This window comes from Thermobia domestica, chromosome 10 (genome assembly GCF_964235325.1).
Source record: "Thermobia domestica chromosome 10, izTheDome1.hap1.1, whole genome shotgun sequence".
Classification (NCBI taxonomy): domain Eukaryota; kingdom Metazoa; phylum Arthropoda; class Insecta; order Zygentoma; family Lepismatidae; genus Thermobia; species Thermobia domestica.
The window spans coordinates 52,797,323-52,813,468 of record NC_137463.1 but is presented as its reverse complement, the minus strand read 5'-3'; positions in this window follow the sequence as shown (position 1 = coordinate 52,813,468).

Below are 16,146 nucleotides of genomic sequence, written 5' to 3'. Positions count from 1 at the left end.
AATGGAAAAGTGAAAGGAAACGAGAGTACCCCGAGAAAACCCACGGATATGATGTTGTCCACCACAAACTTCCTTGGCCGGGGGTTGAACCAGGGACCCCACACACCAGAGGTAAGCACTGTATCACTGAGCCATCATGATAGTATGATGGACAATCTTGTTACTCTAATTAAGGTTATTTTTAGGTATTGTTGAATAAACAATTGTTTTGCACCTAAAGAAATGCGTTTTAACAAAACCTTTTTTGCACTTTTTTCGAATACTTTATCGGTACCTCTCTTTCCCCTTTTCCAACCATAACATTGAAACATAAAATTCGACCCTTAATAGTAAACATGAATAAAGTCAAAATAAACGTCCCCCAAGTAATAATTCATTTATCATGTCTCTTAATTTCAATCATTGGTTGTTGAAGTTGAGGGTAATTAACGTTCTGCTTGTAGTAGACAGTTGGAACAGGCGCATAAGCAGCAGCTCATCTGAATATTTGTGTCTCGCAAACATTCTATCAACATATCAAAATTTATTAACATTCATACAAGAATGTTGTAACAAACGTAGGAATAAAGTAAATTTATTTTCTTGTATTTTCAATTGTGTTAATATTTTGTACGTTAGAATGAGAGACGGCAATTGCCTTTTTCACTACTGGAGGAAAAAACATTAAATCTTTCCCAGATCACTATATATATATAGACCTACACATGTCCTATATGATTGAATGAGTTTTCCTTATACCCATCATAATAGGAACAAAATCGGAAGAGCATGAAACAACATATTCCTTTGTTTAGTATCAGGTGGACAATCCAAGATTTTATGAGGCATCAGCATTTGTCATTATGTAACTTTCGGGCTAATAAAATTGGAGTTCTTTTTACTCTCTTTACAAGTGCTTAAAAATAATCGGTAAAGTGATATAAACGACTTTAGAATGGCAGAAAGAAACTACTAGGTACTCAGAACAGAACTACACTATGTGATCAAAAGTATCATGACACCTGGCTGAAAATGACTTACAAGTTCCTGGCGCCTCCATCGGTGCTGCTGGAATTCAATATGTTGTTGGCCCATTCTTAGCCTTGATGACAGCTTCCACTCTCCCAGGCATACTTTCAATCAGGTGCTGGAAGGTTTCTTGGGAAATGCCAGCCCGTTCTTCACGGAGTGCTGAACTGAAGAGAGGTATCGATGTATTTCTTTGAGGACTAGCACGAAGTCGGTGTTCCAAAATATCCCAAATGTGTTCTATAGGATTCAAGTCAGGACTCTGTTCAGGCCAGTGCATTACAGGGATGTTACGGTCGTGTAACCACTCCGCCACAGGCCGTGCAGTATGAACAGGTACTCCTTCGTGTTGAAAGATGCAATTACTATCCCCGAATTGCTCTTCAACAGTGGGAAGCAAGATTGTGATTTAAACATCAATGTAGGCCTGCTCTATGATAGTGCCACGCAAAACAACAAGGGGCCCAAGCCCCCTCCAAGAAAAACACGACGACACCATAACACCACCACCTCCGAATTTTACTGTTAGCACTACATACGCTGACAGATGGAGTTCACCGAGCATTCGCCATACCCACACCCTATCATAAGATCATCACATTGTGTACCGTGATTCGTCACTCCACACAACGTTTTTTCACTGTTCAATCGTCCAATGTTTACGATCCTTACATCAAGCTAGGCGTCGTTTGGCATTTACCTGCGTGATGTGTGGCTTATGACCAGCCGCTCGACCATGAAATCCAATTTTTCTCACCTCACACCTAACTGTCATAGTACTTGGAGTGGATCTTGATGCAGTTTGGAATTCCTGTGTGATGGTCCGGATAGATGTCTGCCTATTACACTTTACGATCCTCTTCAACTGTCGGCGGTCTCTGTCAGTCAACAGACGAGGTCGTCCTGTACGCTTTTGTGCTATACATGTCCCTTCACGTTTCCACTTAAGTATCACATCAGACACAGTGGACCTAGGGATGTTTAGGAGTGTGGAAATCTCACGTACAGACTTCTGGCACAAGTGACACCCTACCCCCTGCCAAGTTCGAAGTCCGTGAGTCCCGCGGAGCGCCCCATTCTATTTTCTCACGATATCTAATGACTACTGAGGTCGCTGATAATGAGTACCTGGCAGTAGGTTGTAGCACAATGCACCTAATATGAAAAAGGTGTGTTTTGGGGGGTATCTGGATACTTTTGATCACATAGTGTATATTACATGTGTGGGCTTATTTGTATTTCCAATTACTGTATCACAAGCTCAACAGTGAGGCTTGTAGAAAAATTGACCTTCAGTATCAGCACATAACACACTGCACAAAATATGTATATTGTACGAAATACTATAGCAACAATTCCTGTAACCAGAATCAGCTATGATGTTAAGTAATGAAGATCATCTAACAGAAGAGTTGGCAACTTAACAAAATACGCATAGTTTACCATCTAGCAAACGTTGCTCCTTTGAAACCTACTCTAAAGTTGATTCGTCCCCACCTTATGCAGTGTCGAAGAACAACTACAGGATTTGTGGGGATTCGACACTGTATCAACGCAACGACCTGATAATCACTTTTTTTGTGTGTCCAACGAGCATAGGGATCGCACTAGAAGAGTTAAATGTATTACTCACAGGGTATTACTCACTATTGTATTACCACACAATTTCTTGACATCCAGATGTATCATGATAATTTTATGCAACAGGGATCGGAAAATTTGTAAGAACTGGCTGCTGAATTCCGCTATTGCGAAGCGACAGTGTCCAGAATGCACTATTGCTCATGATCACAATGTCCTCTGTGAAGAGAGATGGCCGCTCACTTCTTAAATCAGCAGCCAGTCAACACAGATTTCCCGATTGCTGTTGCACGAAATTGTCATGATATACCTGAGTTTCAAAAAATTGTAACCCAGCTGAAGAAACTGATACTAGTCGAACTCCCAAGCGGCTGGCTTTGACGACATCGGAATACAAACTTTATACCAGGATGTAAGAAGTTACTTTAGTCTGGTGGTGAATATTTTGAAAAGTAGTATGACCTATTCTATATTTGTGGCAACGAAAGTTTCAAGATCACTGTGTCTTCTTTGTATTTGACAACCTAGGGAAACTAACGTTCTGGACACGCCTCGTAGCAGTCTGTATTTAACTTCAAAACTGAAGAAAAATAAGTAGACCTGACTATTTCTCGTCATTGTTGGATGCGTGGTTTCGTTAATGTTTATTATTAACTCATATATGAAGCATGAATGAAAAAAATAATGGGAAATACAAAATATCTTTTTTTTTCACAGGGCTTTCATTCCCATCCGTGGATGGGCGGGCCGCAGACGGTTATGCCGTCTCTATGGCCAGTGATAGTAAATATCTTTTAGGAAGAAGATAGAAATGTATATAGCTTTTAAAGTACAAGGTAGGAAAATGCTAATCAAACATTTATATGGGGAGTATCGAAGTCTACGAGACCGTATATACAACTTAACGCAGAACGACGAAAAAATATTCGGGTTTTCTGCAGCGTAGATGTGAGGAAGTAGTACTGAGTTAAGAGGAAATAACGAATCGTAACACAACTGAGCGAAGCAACATCTAGTTGTCACATTATTTAAGAGAAACTTATCTCGAGGAACATAATAGACTTCTAGTGGGAGATAAAGAAAGAAGGAAAACAATATACTAAAATCTGATTCAAAGTATGGAAGCGGTTTGGGATAAGTACTTTACGAAGGCAAGAAGACTGTGCTGTGACTTAATGAATAAATAATAAGAGTTGTTAGTTTTGTGACAAGTGCTTTACTACTGAAGTGAGATTTTTTATAAGAAATAATAATGTTTTATAAGAAATATATTATCCAAAAAGGGTAATAATATATTTGCATGTTTAATTCTAATATAAAACACTCGAGAGTTGAGTTAATTTTGAGTTTAACGTCCCTTTCAGTAGCAAGGCAATAGGAAATGTGTACCTGCTGATTAATGTGGAATCCAAACCACATGAGCTCCCGCCAGGAATCGAACCCAGATCTCCATGCCACACTCGAGATAGCGTAGAGTTCACGAATAATAATGGTGTAAAACATTGACGTTAAAAGTACATTTTAATAGTATGTTCTTGATATACAGGGTCGGCGTGAATTAATTCTCTATTGAAAATCGTTTATAATCTTTAAATACTTAACCACTTTTCATGAAACAAGAAGCTTATTGTTGCTTCTAGGCAGGCCCGTGCTGGCCCACCGGGACACCGGGACGTGTCCCGGTGCGCCCTCCGAAATATCACAGTATAAATAAAGGTACAAGTTTTTAATAATAAATTCTTACAGTTTTATTGGTAAAGAACCCGTGAAAGGTGCAGTGCGCCCTTTACATTAGGCGCCCTTCCGAGACCACATCAAAGATGAACGATGTTATTTACTCTTCTGTATAGCACAGTTGTATACAATAAATACACACAGTTACTGTTGGCGAAGAACCCGTGAAAGGTACAGTGCGCCCTTTACATAAGGCGCCCTACGAAACATCACATTATAGATAAGTGAATACCAGCTTTGTTTAATAAATTGAAATACTGACTGGTAGTACAGAACCTGTGAAGAATACAAGGCGCCCTTTACATAAGATGCCTTGTGAAATATCACATTATTTTTTATGTTATTCTTCTTTATTTCAGTTTCGTATTATAAATTCATACAGTTTCTATTGGCAGAGAACAGGTAAAGAGTATAATCTAACTAACTAACTCTATGGCCTATGGAACCCGGAGGTTCAATGCCGCGTTCACAAAAGCTCTCCACTGACCTCTATCCTTAGCTAACTGCATCCAGTTTCTACTTTGTATTCCAATTTTTGCGAGATCCATCTTACTATTGTCCTCGCATCTGCGCCTAGGTTTTCCTAATTGTCGTTTTCCGATTGGTCTTCCAGTCAAGACTTCGAAAGCGTTTCTACTTTCTTCCATTCTAGCTACATGACCTGCCCATCTAAGCCTCCTAGACTTGACGACCCTAACTATGTTGGGTAAATCGTATAAATTATATAGTTCCTCGTTATGAAGTTTCCGTCATTCCCCATTCCCGTTCCTCTTGGGTCCGAATATTCGTCTCAGGATCTTGTTCTCAAATACTTTCAGAAAGTTATATAGCTATAAAACGAAACAATGTGATACATCAAGAATAGTTCAGATAGTCAAACGTACGATGCATTTATGTAATACTACACTGACACTAGTCTCTAATTTACGATTTTTACGGCATCGAAGCTTTCACAGTCTTAATATGCATTCATATATCCGAGCTTATTGATTGTTCCTGTGTGTTTTAAAGCAGTATTCGGATAATCAGTACCTGTTGTATTTCTGAAATAAAGCTGTATTAATTTCCGTAAAATGTGGTCTTCCTGTCACCACGGCACGGCGAGTCCTCATGTTGTGGATCGAGGAGAAGGCCTCTGGGATATAGAGGTTAGCTGTGAATATACTGAGTAAGCAGTTGCGGACAGACATGGGGTGATAATCCAGCTTGAGAATTTGGTGTGAGGCTAAAAACCTCATCCATTTAAAAAAAAAAAGGATTTTTCAGATAAGTTCGCAGAATCGTCGTATCAGAACTGATAACTTGGCACGAACTCCGCAAAGTAAAATCGACATGAGATTTGGAACATAAAATATAAGAAGTCTCTATAGGACAGGCGCGTTAAAATTTGTAAAAAATGAGTTTAGAAATAAAGGTTGGACCTAGTGGTATATCAGGAAGTTAGATGAGAAGGAAATGGAGAAGTCAAGTCGGGAAATTTTACGTTCTTTTACGGGGAACAAATTAAAAATTACCAACTATAAACAGGGTTTTCCGTTCACAAACGAATACGTAATATCAGCAATTACATAGGTTGAATTTATTAACGATAGATTTTCTTTTACTTCTCCTAAGGGTCGGTGGTGTAATATTATTGTTTTAAATGCACATGTTCCAACAGAAAATAAGGATGGCGATTAAAAAAAGACAGTTGTTACGAAAAAATAGAACGGATATTTGATCATCTCCTGCAATACCATATGAAAATTCTGTTAGGTGGTTTCAATGCAAAGGTAGGACCAGAGGGTATTTTGAAACCGATTATAGCGAATAAATGTTTGCATAAGGACGGTTGTGACAACGGCGTTAGACTCGTGATATGTGCAATATCCAGAAACCTTATCGTGAAGATTACAAAATTCCAACATCGCGACATTCATAAATTTACTTGGACCTCATCAGATGGAAAAACACATATTCAAACTGATCCTGTTTTAGTAGACAGAAAAGAACAGTCTAGCACAACTGATGTTCGGTCGTTCAGAGGAGTTGATTGTGATAGTAAGATAGAGACTATCGTGGAATAAAGGAAATATTCAATATCTGAAAACGGATCGGTATTTTTTTTAAATAGAGGAGAATCAGGTGAGAGGGCAGCCAGATTGAAGTATCGAATAGATTCTCGGTTTTAGAAGATTCGGAGTGCACTAGTGTTCAAGATACTTGGTTGAAATTAGAGATAACATTAAAATTTCAGCAAAAGAAATATTGGAGCACGCAGAAATACGTAGGAACAAACCATGGTTCAACCAGGAATGTACTAAAGTAGCAGAGAAGAGAAAACAGAAGAAACTGTATTGGCTAGAAAATCCGAACAAAATAACTGCATAAAATTTCATTGTCATCTGGCAGAAAACTTCCAGAACAAAGAAACGCGACTTTTGAAAGTTAAAATTAATTAACTTGAAGAAAATAGTGAAAACAAAAAGATTCGGGACATGTATACATGCATCAACAAACTTAAGAAGGGCTATAAGGCGAAGGCTTCGTGCTTATATATTAAAGAAACCTAAAGGAACAGTTCTCATTGATACAGATAGCATCTTAAATAGATGGAAAGATTTCTCTGACGATTTGCTTAACACATAGCCAAAAACTAATGCACGTGGAGAAAGTGAAATGCATGCAGCATAACCGTATATTCCAGAATCTAACCAGACAGAAATAGAAATCGCTATTTTTTTTTAAAAAAAATAATAATAAATAAACACACATCTCCGGGTGTAGACGAAATTCTGGTTGACTTAATTTTAGCTGGAGGGGAATTATTGTAGAGCAAGATTCACAAACTCATTCTCATTATCTGGAACAAGGGGAAATTACCACAAGAGTGAAGAGAATCAATCATTGTTTCAGTTCAGAAGAAAAGCAACAAAACAGATTTAATAATTATTGAGGCATTTCTCTTCTGTCAACATCCAACAAATCCTTTTAAACATTGTATTAGGAAGATTGAATCCATACGCAGATGAAATTATTGGAGATTATCAGAACGGATTTAGGTAAAATCGATCAACTGTCGACCAGATATTTACCATTCGACTAATACTTGAAAAGAAATGAAAGAATACGACATCCTGGAACATCAATTATTGACTTCAGACTCTGGTAGGAGGGAAACATTGTACAACATGCTTACAGATTTGCAATACCGAAAAAGGTAGATTCATTAAGATATGTTTAAATGAATCCCGAAGTAAGGTTCGAGTAGAGAAATTCTTGTTCACGAGCTTTCACGTTGAGAATGACCTGAAACAAGGAGATGCGTTGTCGTCATAATTATTTAACTTTGTTCTGGAGAACACTATAAGGAAAATCAAAGACAGCAATCAGGTACTAGAGCTGAATTGTATTTGCCAGGTTATGGCGTATGCTGATGATGTAAATTTAATAGGGGATGATGGAACAATAGAAAGGAATGCAGAAATCTTAATTAACTCTTGCAGGGATATAGGCTTAAAAGTAAATGCAGAGAAAACTAAATAAATGGAAGTTTGTCGGGATCGTAATACTGCATTTGATGGATGCGTTAAAATACCAAATAATATTTTCTTTCGACAAAGTGGATACTTTCAAATATCTAGGATCATTATTAACACACCGAAACCATAATCACTAAAAAAATTGATGTCAACTGAAAGCAGGGATCTCGTGCTATTATTCAGTTAAAAATCTTTTGTCGTCGCTAATTCTATTGAGGAATTTGTAGCTCAAAATATAAAACGATAATCATGTCTGTTTTGCTGTATGGTTGCGAAACATGGTCACTGACTCTAAGGGAAAATCGCAGACTGAAAGTATTTGAAAACAAGATTCCTTAACCAATATTCGAACTCCAAAAGGAACGGGAATGGGGAAAGGCGGAAACTTCATAACGAGGAATTGCATAATTTTGTACCGTTTACCAAACATTGTTAGGGTCATCGTCTAGGAGGCTCAAATGGTCATTTTATGTAGCCAGAATGGAAGAAATTAGAAGCGCTTTCGAAGTTGTAACTGGAAATACAAATAGGAAAATGGCAGTTAGGAAGACCGAGGCGCAGATGGGAGGACAATATTAAAATGGTTCTCGCAGAGATTGAAATATAAAGTAGAAACTGGGTTCAGTTTTCTAAGGACACAAATCAATGGAGAGCTTTTGTAAACGCGGCGATGAGCCTCCTGCGTCCATAGGAGTGCTATATTAAGTTGTTGATACATTTAGCTTCTTTTCACTTGAGAGAAATGTTATTACAGGAACTAAAAAGTTTTTCTGTAGTAAAGAGGATTTCGATTCGAGGTTAGCTATTTACGTTAATACTAAAACAAATTTGGTGGTGATTTTGATATAAAATGATCTCTCTCTCTCTCTCTCTCTCTCTCTCTCTATATATATATATATATATATATATATATATATATTCCCGTTTGTATGGCGCCCTTTTAGTAGACTTGTCCACCGCCCTCATTAGTATCCCAGCACGGCCCTGCTTCTAGGAGTCCAATTTTTATGCATTGCTAAAATTCTGCACAAATACCACAATTGTCCATAGTTTTTGTGAATGGTTAGGGATGTTTGCAGATACTCCAGCTGTACGTTTGCAAGAACTTGGCAACTTCACTCCTCCAATTCATCAAGAGCTTTTGGGCTTATTCGATAAACTTCCTCTTTTGTTTCCCTTCACAGAGAAAGTAGTAGGATGGCATTAGCTCTAGATTCGTAAGCGACCATTCAAGGCAACGCGGCGTCCCAATCAGAGTCCTAAAAAAATATATGTCTAGCCACCACGAATAGGACGTGTGAAATGAAGCGGGGCATCATCTTGCATAAAGATAAGTTCGTTATAATTGTCCTACGTGGATACAATACCGTGAACAAGGTACTGTTCATCAAACATTGTTTCCCGAATGACACGTCTCGTGGATGTCATGTCGCAACATACTGTGACCTTCGGGCGATGTTGGCTTTTTACAACAACCACACTCCGATCATCTTCTACCCAATTATAAAATTTGTACCCACAACGAAAGCCCCAACATGAATAGCGCCTTCATTGACCACAGGATATTACCGAAGAGACCGAACCATTCTTTCATCAAGCAAGCAGGATCTCCCTATACTCCAACCGTACATCAATGTCTTGTGGTGATAATTTCTCGCAGTAATGTGGTTTCTACGAAAGAAAATTCAAATCTTCCTTCACAGCAGTTCGAATTGTGTATCGAGTTAAATCTGGTTCGCAGGATGCCTGTCTCTGTGATTTCAGGGGACTTCAAGTGAACATTTCTTGAACCATTTGCACATTTCCCTCCATCCTGGATGTTACGAGGCGACCGCGTTATTTAATATCTGCTACAGAACCTATGTCCATTAACTTCAAATGACTATTACTCATATCTTCTGAGACACAAGGTCCTTTCACGCTTCACCGCTATGTCTGCACTTGTCCTACTGACTATCATACCTAATACTTGGATGCAAGCTATGCCCACTCACGCAAGGTTAGAGGTTGCGCCATTGTCCGCCACTGATAACTGCAACAACATAAATAAGATATCGTGCAATAAATATTCTATAAGGAATATATAAATACTCTATATTGCACTATAAGGAACAAAATTCTTTTAATTTCGTGAAAAATGATTAAGTATTGCAACAGTTATAATTTTTAATACGGAATTAATTTCCGCCCACTCCGTAGACTGCATTGAAAGTTACTGACAATAAAACCCAGAAAGTTCAAGATGTAGGAAGAGTCATTTTAATGGGCAACTGGTGTCTATATTATATAGTGCTAAACTGCGAAAATCCTTCAGAAAAGAGACTTCCGAACAGAAAAATGTGACCTTTACTCATTCCAGCTACGTATAAGTTTTTTTTTTTAAAAAAAAAAAAACAATTGTCTTAGGTTATCCGAATCCGAAGGGCTGAATGTCACATGAACAAAAGCTCCGCATTGACTTCCGTTCTTAGCCAACTTGATGCAGTTCAAATTTTCATTCCTTAATATTGTCCTGCTAACTGTACCTATGTCTTCATAATGATATTTTTTATTGGGTTCCTAGTTAAAATCTTGAAAGCGTTGCTATGCTTTTCTAACATTCTGGCTACTTTTCTTGCCCACCTGAACCTCCTAGACTTAATAATTATATTCATATTACATTAACAGTATGAATTATGCAGTTCCTTGTTATGAATTTCACTCCATTTCCCATTACCAATTTCCCATTACTATCCTTCTTGAGTCTGAATATTCGCATTAAGTTTTCTTTCAAGTATTCTCACAGTCTGCATTATTTCCTAAAAGTAAGAGGACATGTTTCCCAACCATACAATACAACAGGCTAAATTATGTTTTATATATATATATATATATATATATATAGATATATATATATATATATATAACTTTAAATCCTTCTACATAATTCGTAAAGACAACAGTTCGGACTAAATAGCAACACGAATTCTTTGCTTTCAGTCAACACTTAAAATCTTCGTAGATATTGTTTTGGTCTGTTAATGGTGATTCTAAATATTTGAAAGTGTCTACTTTTCCAAAAGTATTACTTGATATTTTAACGAATCCACGATTTGCAGTATTAAGATCACGACGAACTTCCATGCATTCTCTGCATTAACTTCTAGACCAATATCTCTGTTGGTATTTGATCAAACTTCTGCATTTCTTTCTATTGCTCTCCTATCGTCTAGTATTAAACTGACATCATCAACACATGCCATAAACGGATGAGTTCCGTTTAACGTTAAACCCTGGTTGCTATCTTTAATTTCCCCAATAACATATTTTATTAAATGAATAATAATGGCGACAACGTATTTTAGGCCATTGTCGACGCAAAATCTCGCAGAAAAGTATCTCCACTCAAATAAAAGTGAAAAAAGAAATATGCAAACATGTACAAGTAATTGATACATAGGTTGTTCAGCCAACGTTTGGCCGATTTCGTTCCTTCCCCCTCCCGAGCAGAATTGACTCACCCGACCTGGCTCCTGGCGTCCTGCAGTGTTGTGCAGTGGCTCCCTGGGAACATAATTGTTTTTCCGCGCGGACGACAATAACGCACAAAACAGGATTTTTGTTGTGAGTGATGTGTTAAATTTGTTTCCAAGTGTGTGGGTTGCCGCTCTGTGACCAAAATGCCGCCCAAACTAAGCCGGTTTTGGGAAGGCTATGAGGCGGCTCTTTATGACGCCAACTTTAGTGTTTCTGTCATTACAATACAGTTCAAGAAGAATGTTTGCAACATCATTTTAAGTGAAATAAAAAATGTCATTAAAAAGTACAAGGGCAACGAAGCTCCATCATTTGGATCACCAACGAAGTTGCCTAGGAAGCGGGAATGCACCAAGACCGCCACCAACATGCAGAGGAAACTTCGCGAAATGCCAATGCAAGAAAATCTGCCAACACAAAGTTGTGTGGCTAATCGTCTTGACTTGTCTTTGGTGAATGTGAGCCGGACGTTACACTATCAACTCAAGCTGGAAAAAGTCATGAAATCTCGCTGCCATCTTCTCACTGATGCTCACCAAAACGAACGAAAGTGTAACGCCCGGAAACTGTACGAACGGCATCTGGCAAAACAAAGGTAGTTGTACGTCGTAACGCTCAATGTAGCTTGGATTTACCTTTCTGACTGCGCCAAATCGAGAGCCATCATTTACCCAGAGAAAGGCGCCAAGAACTTCAGAAGGTGGGTCCGTGTCTGTAAAGAATCCTTCTAAAAAGGGTTCATGATCGTTACTGGCTATTGTTACCGAGGTAAATTGAAGATTCGTAGGGTGGCTAAGAACTACAAAATAAATTCGCAGTATTTTCAGGAGCAGATCATGCGGCTAATCTACGAGCATGAGATTCCATCAATGTACGGAAATGACGCCAATGTGGTGCGCATTTACATAGACAAGACCTCATCACATACCTCACGATCGTCCCTCGCATTCTACAGGGAAATGGAGGAGGCAAGTGGTATACAGGTGATACCTTTCAATGAGGTACCTGTTAAATCTCCAGATGCAAGTCCTATGGACTATTGGGAATTTGGATTACTGAAGCGGGCTTTGGGAAAACGGCGTGTGACAACTGTGGAAGGACTTTGGAAAGCTGTCCAAAGTGAATGGGACAAGATTCCCCTCCCAGTTCTTCAGAGAAGCCTATTACAGTGGAAATTACGCTGTCGGACTATTGTTAGGAACCAAGGGAAACACATCGAGCACTTATGGACCTAGCGCCATGGATTCTTCTAAATTTTTAGGTAAGTCGAAATTGGGCAAATGTAGGCTGAACAACCTCTGTATAAAGGTTTGTTTTACAGTCATTAGAATTTACTTTTAATTACAGAATGACATTTCAACTGTTAATTAAAGCTATTTAGTTTGGGGGACATCACACTTTGTATTGTAATGAAGTGGTACGAAATAGAAAAAATGAAATGAATTTTTTCAGTATATGGTACTACGATTGTACCCCTTAGGCTAAGGGAGACGATGATGAAAGCAAGTGATGGATAATGGAAGAATTGGTGGAATAAGAAAGTGGGAGGAAACGGAAGTATCGCGAGGAAAACTACGGACACGATGTTGTCCACTACAGTTACTTGTCCGGGTTTTGAACCAAGGACCAAGTGCACCAAAGGTAAGCGTTCTACTACTGTGCCACAGTGCCCCCTTGGTACGAAATAAGATACAATAGTATCATATTTTGTTTAGCTATTCTTAGAGCTATTAAAATATAATGATGTCTTAAAGATATAAAGTCACTTTAAGAGCTGACACAACTTCTAACATTATAATGAACACTATAGTTGAAGACCACTGTTTCAACTTTATATACCGATTCCTAATGAAAAGAGACATGAAAAAATAGATAAACAACAACATTAAGAAAAAAGAGTAAATAAATGCGTATGTTTCTTAAAATTGTAAAGAACCAGAAACTAAATCCATTGAACAAGAGAAGAAAGCCGAAGGCAGGTGAAGGCAGTAAGTATCTTTTCGTCGTTTCCTCGCCTGACCTTTTTCTCCTTATTTTGTTATTGAAAGTGCTTTTCCTTGTTTCCGTCCTTATATCATATTATCGTGTTTCCTCCTTTACTTTAAACCTATTCTCTGTTCCACTTTTCCTTCTCTTCTCACCATCTTCTTTATCTTATTCGTTTTTGTCTTTCTCTGTTATGTGTTGTGTTCAGATGTACAATGGTTATATATATTTAATAAAAAATAAAATAACGTATAGGTGTGTCTCTGTGTATCCCTGTCATTCTCGTTTTGCATAGAGCTCTCTGCAAAACAAGACTACTCTAAGATTAAGACCCCCTCAGGCTAAGACCAAAGCCGGATTAAGACCAGTCAGAAATCTTAGTACTTACAAATTTTTGTTGCCCCATATTTATAGGTATAACTCAAAATATAAACAATAGTAAACCATAAAAAATAATTCTCGAAATTAAATAAAACTCTAAATATGAGGGAAAATAATGTTTATTTTTGTATACTTATACTCTATTTAACTATATCATATTGCCTGAGTGTATTGACCCTTTTAGGTCAAAATTGCGAATACATTAATTCTGATTCAGAAATAACATTATCAAACTACATGTATACTATTTGCTTTGATGACGTTCTGCTATTTTTCTAGCAACAACATAATTCCGTGGCTATAGAATGTCTGTTGTTTATGAAACAAAAACATAAGTGACACGTGCTTTTCACAGGCCTCTTTTAAAACTAACTTCATTCAATTCAAGAAGTTCTGCCGTTCCAGGATTCACTAAAATACGGCGGATTAGCTAAAATACCTCACTCAATTTTCATCAAATTTTACGGGCCGATAAAATACATTCCATATGGTATTCTCAGCGAGATGTGTGGCAACCATTGTGGTGACTAGTTCCGCTCATTTCTTTTAATTGTTAAGTTTACTCGCCCTAGTTGTCGACAGTAGAAGGAGATCAGAGTCTATCAATCTGCCAGACAGCAACAGCTACTGATCCACGATGCTCTTCTAAACCCATGAAAGTACAGCATATCCTTTCTGGGCGTGAGTGTGTGGTTTGCCTCATACCGTGGAGCTTCTCCTGTCTTCGACTACGAGTTATTCACACACTGATGTCGTAGGTTATAAATGTTTCATCTCTTGCGATCAATTGCTTCAGAGATGCCTTGAGTCTAGTAGAGATTCGTAGACTGAAATCCTATTGGGTAAAAATGATTCTGAATCACATCATATGCAATGAAACGTCTAGTTTAATTTTGTAGCCAATTTTCTCTAAATTGTTTAACACTCTTTGGGGATGCATGCTTAGTTCTTTGGTGGTCGTAACTGCTTACATGCCGGTCTTCAACAATTTGCAAAGAATATTATTCAGTTTTGCTGTGATTTCTTGCCTACTGCGAGTAGAATTTTGAACATCGAACTTTTCAGAATGAAAGTATCTTATACATTTTTTTGGTTAACGCTCTTGATAACTTATATTACGTAAAAAAATAACTCTTTTATATTTTACGGGCCTGCGTAGCATTTGTGTCTTTCTTGAAACCGAGTTATAAAATGTAGCATAGCTACGAGAAAATTTCACTCGTCTTCCAGGTGACATAACAATTCCAACAGTTTTTACTCATCTACTTGCTTGCACTATAAACTACAAACTGACATTAAGCCTGTCCCACTGTGACCTATATACCCTAAGATCTGGGGCCATAATGATATCTCATTGGCAAAATGGTCAATTTGTCTTAAAGTACCTGATATTTGAAAAGTTTTTTTAAACTTATTTTTTGAACTGCGAAGTCATTGATCAAATCTTCAATAATTACTATTATCAACCATTATTTTTTTTATTTCTGCTAAAGAAGTTAAGGTAATGACGAAGTATATGTTTGTGTATTTTTCTATAATGTAGTACAGAAAGTGTACAAATTTCACAGTCTACGCACAAGGTTTCCTCTGTTTTTAGGCTTTCTGAGGGACTTTTCCCTTTCGATTTCATGATCCTTGGTAGAGGTTTGCTTTCTGAAAGATTTTGTTATTATTGTATTATCTATCACAATAAAAGATGCATGCTTTTCGGAGGATACTGTATTTCGTCTCTTACAATAAGAATGAAATCAGTACGCATACTTCTCTACCATCTCACTATTTAATTAAATGTTTTAAAGGTTTTACAGGCGTAATCTTTTTCTAAATCGATAAATGTACTATCTTTCGTTTTCGTGGTTCAAACAAGGAACTATAGAAATATTATAAAACTTAATAAAAAGAAAACAACAAAACTACAGTCTTTGAAATTTAAGGCTCGTAGCCACATATATACTGAGTACACAAGCATTGCTACAATTGGTTCGGTGATTTATTGAATCCGTTCGAAACTTCAACTTGTACGATTCTTCTTCACGCCTTGCTTTTGTTTTTACATTGATCAGGAAGAACAATAGGATTTAAAAACTATGATCAAGTGAAGGGAATGAAATAGGATTTTACAAGGATAAAGACAGTTCTAGATTTTTGTATTAATGGAAAGTAGGAATAGGTTTCTAGCTAAATTAAGTTTTCTTCCATTATCGACCAAAAACAACTATGGTAAGGGAGACTGATTTCAGTTATCCTGTGTCTATTCAGCACATTAACGTGCATTTTGTTTTATTTCACGAACTAAATATAACAAATATTATTTATTTCTTTGGAAATAAAATACTCATCTTTGGTTCTAAGCAAAACGCAAAGCATAATTCAAAATTACATTTCTGGAAATACATTACATTTCTATACATAAATAAAC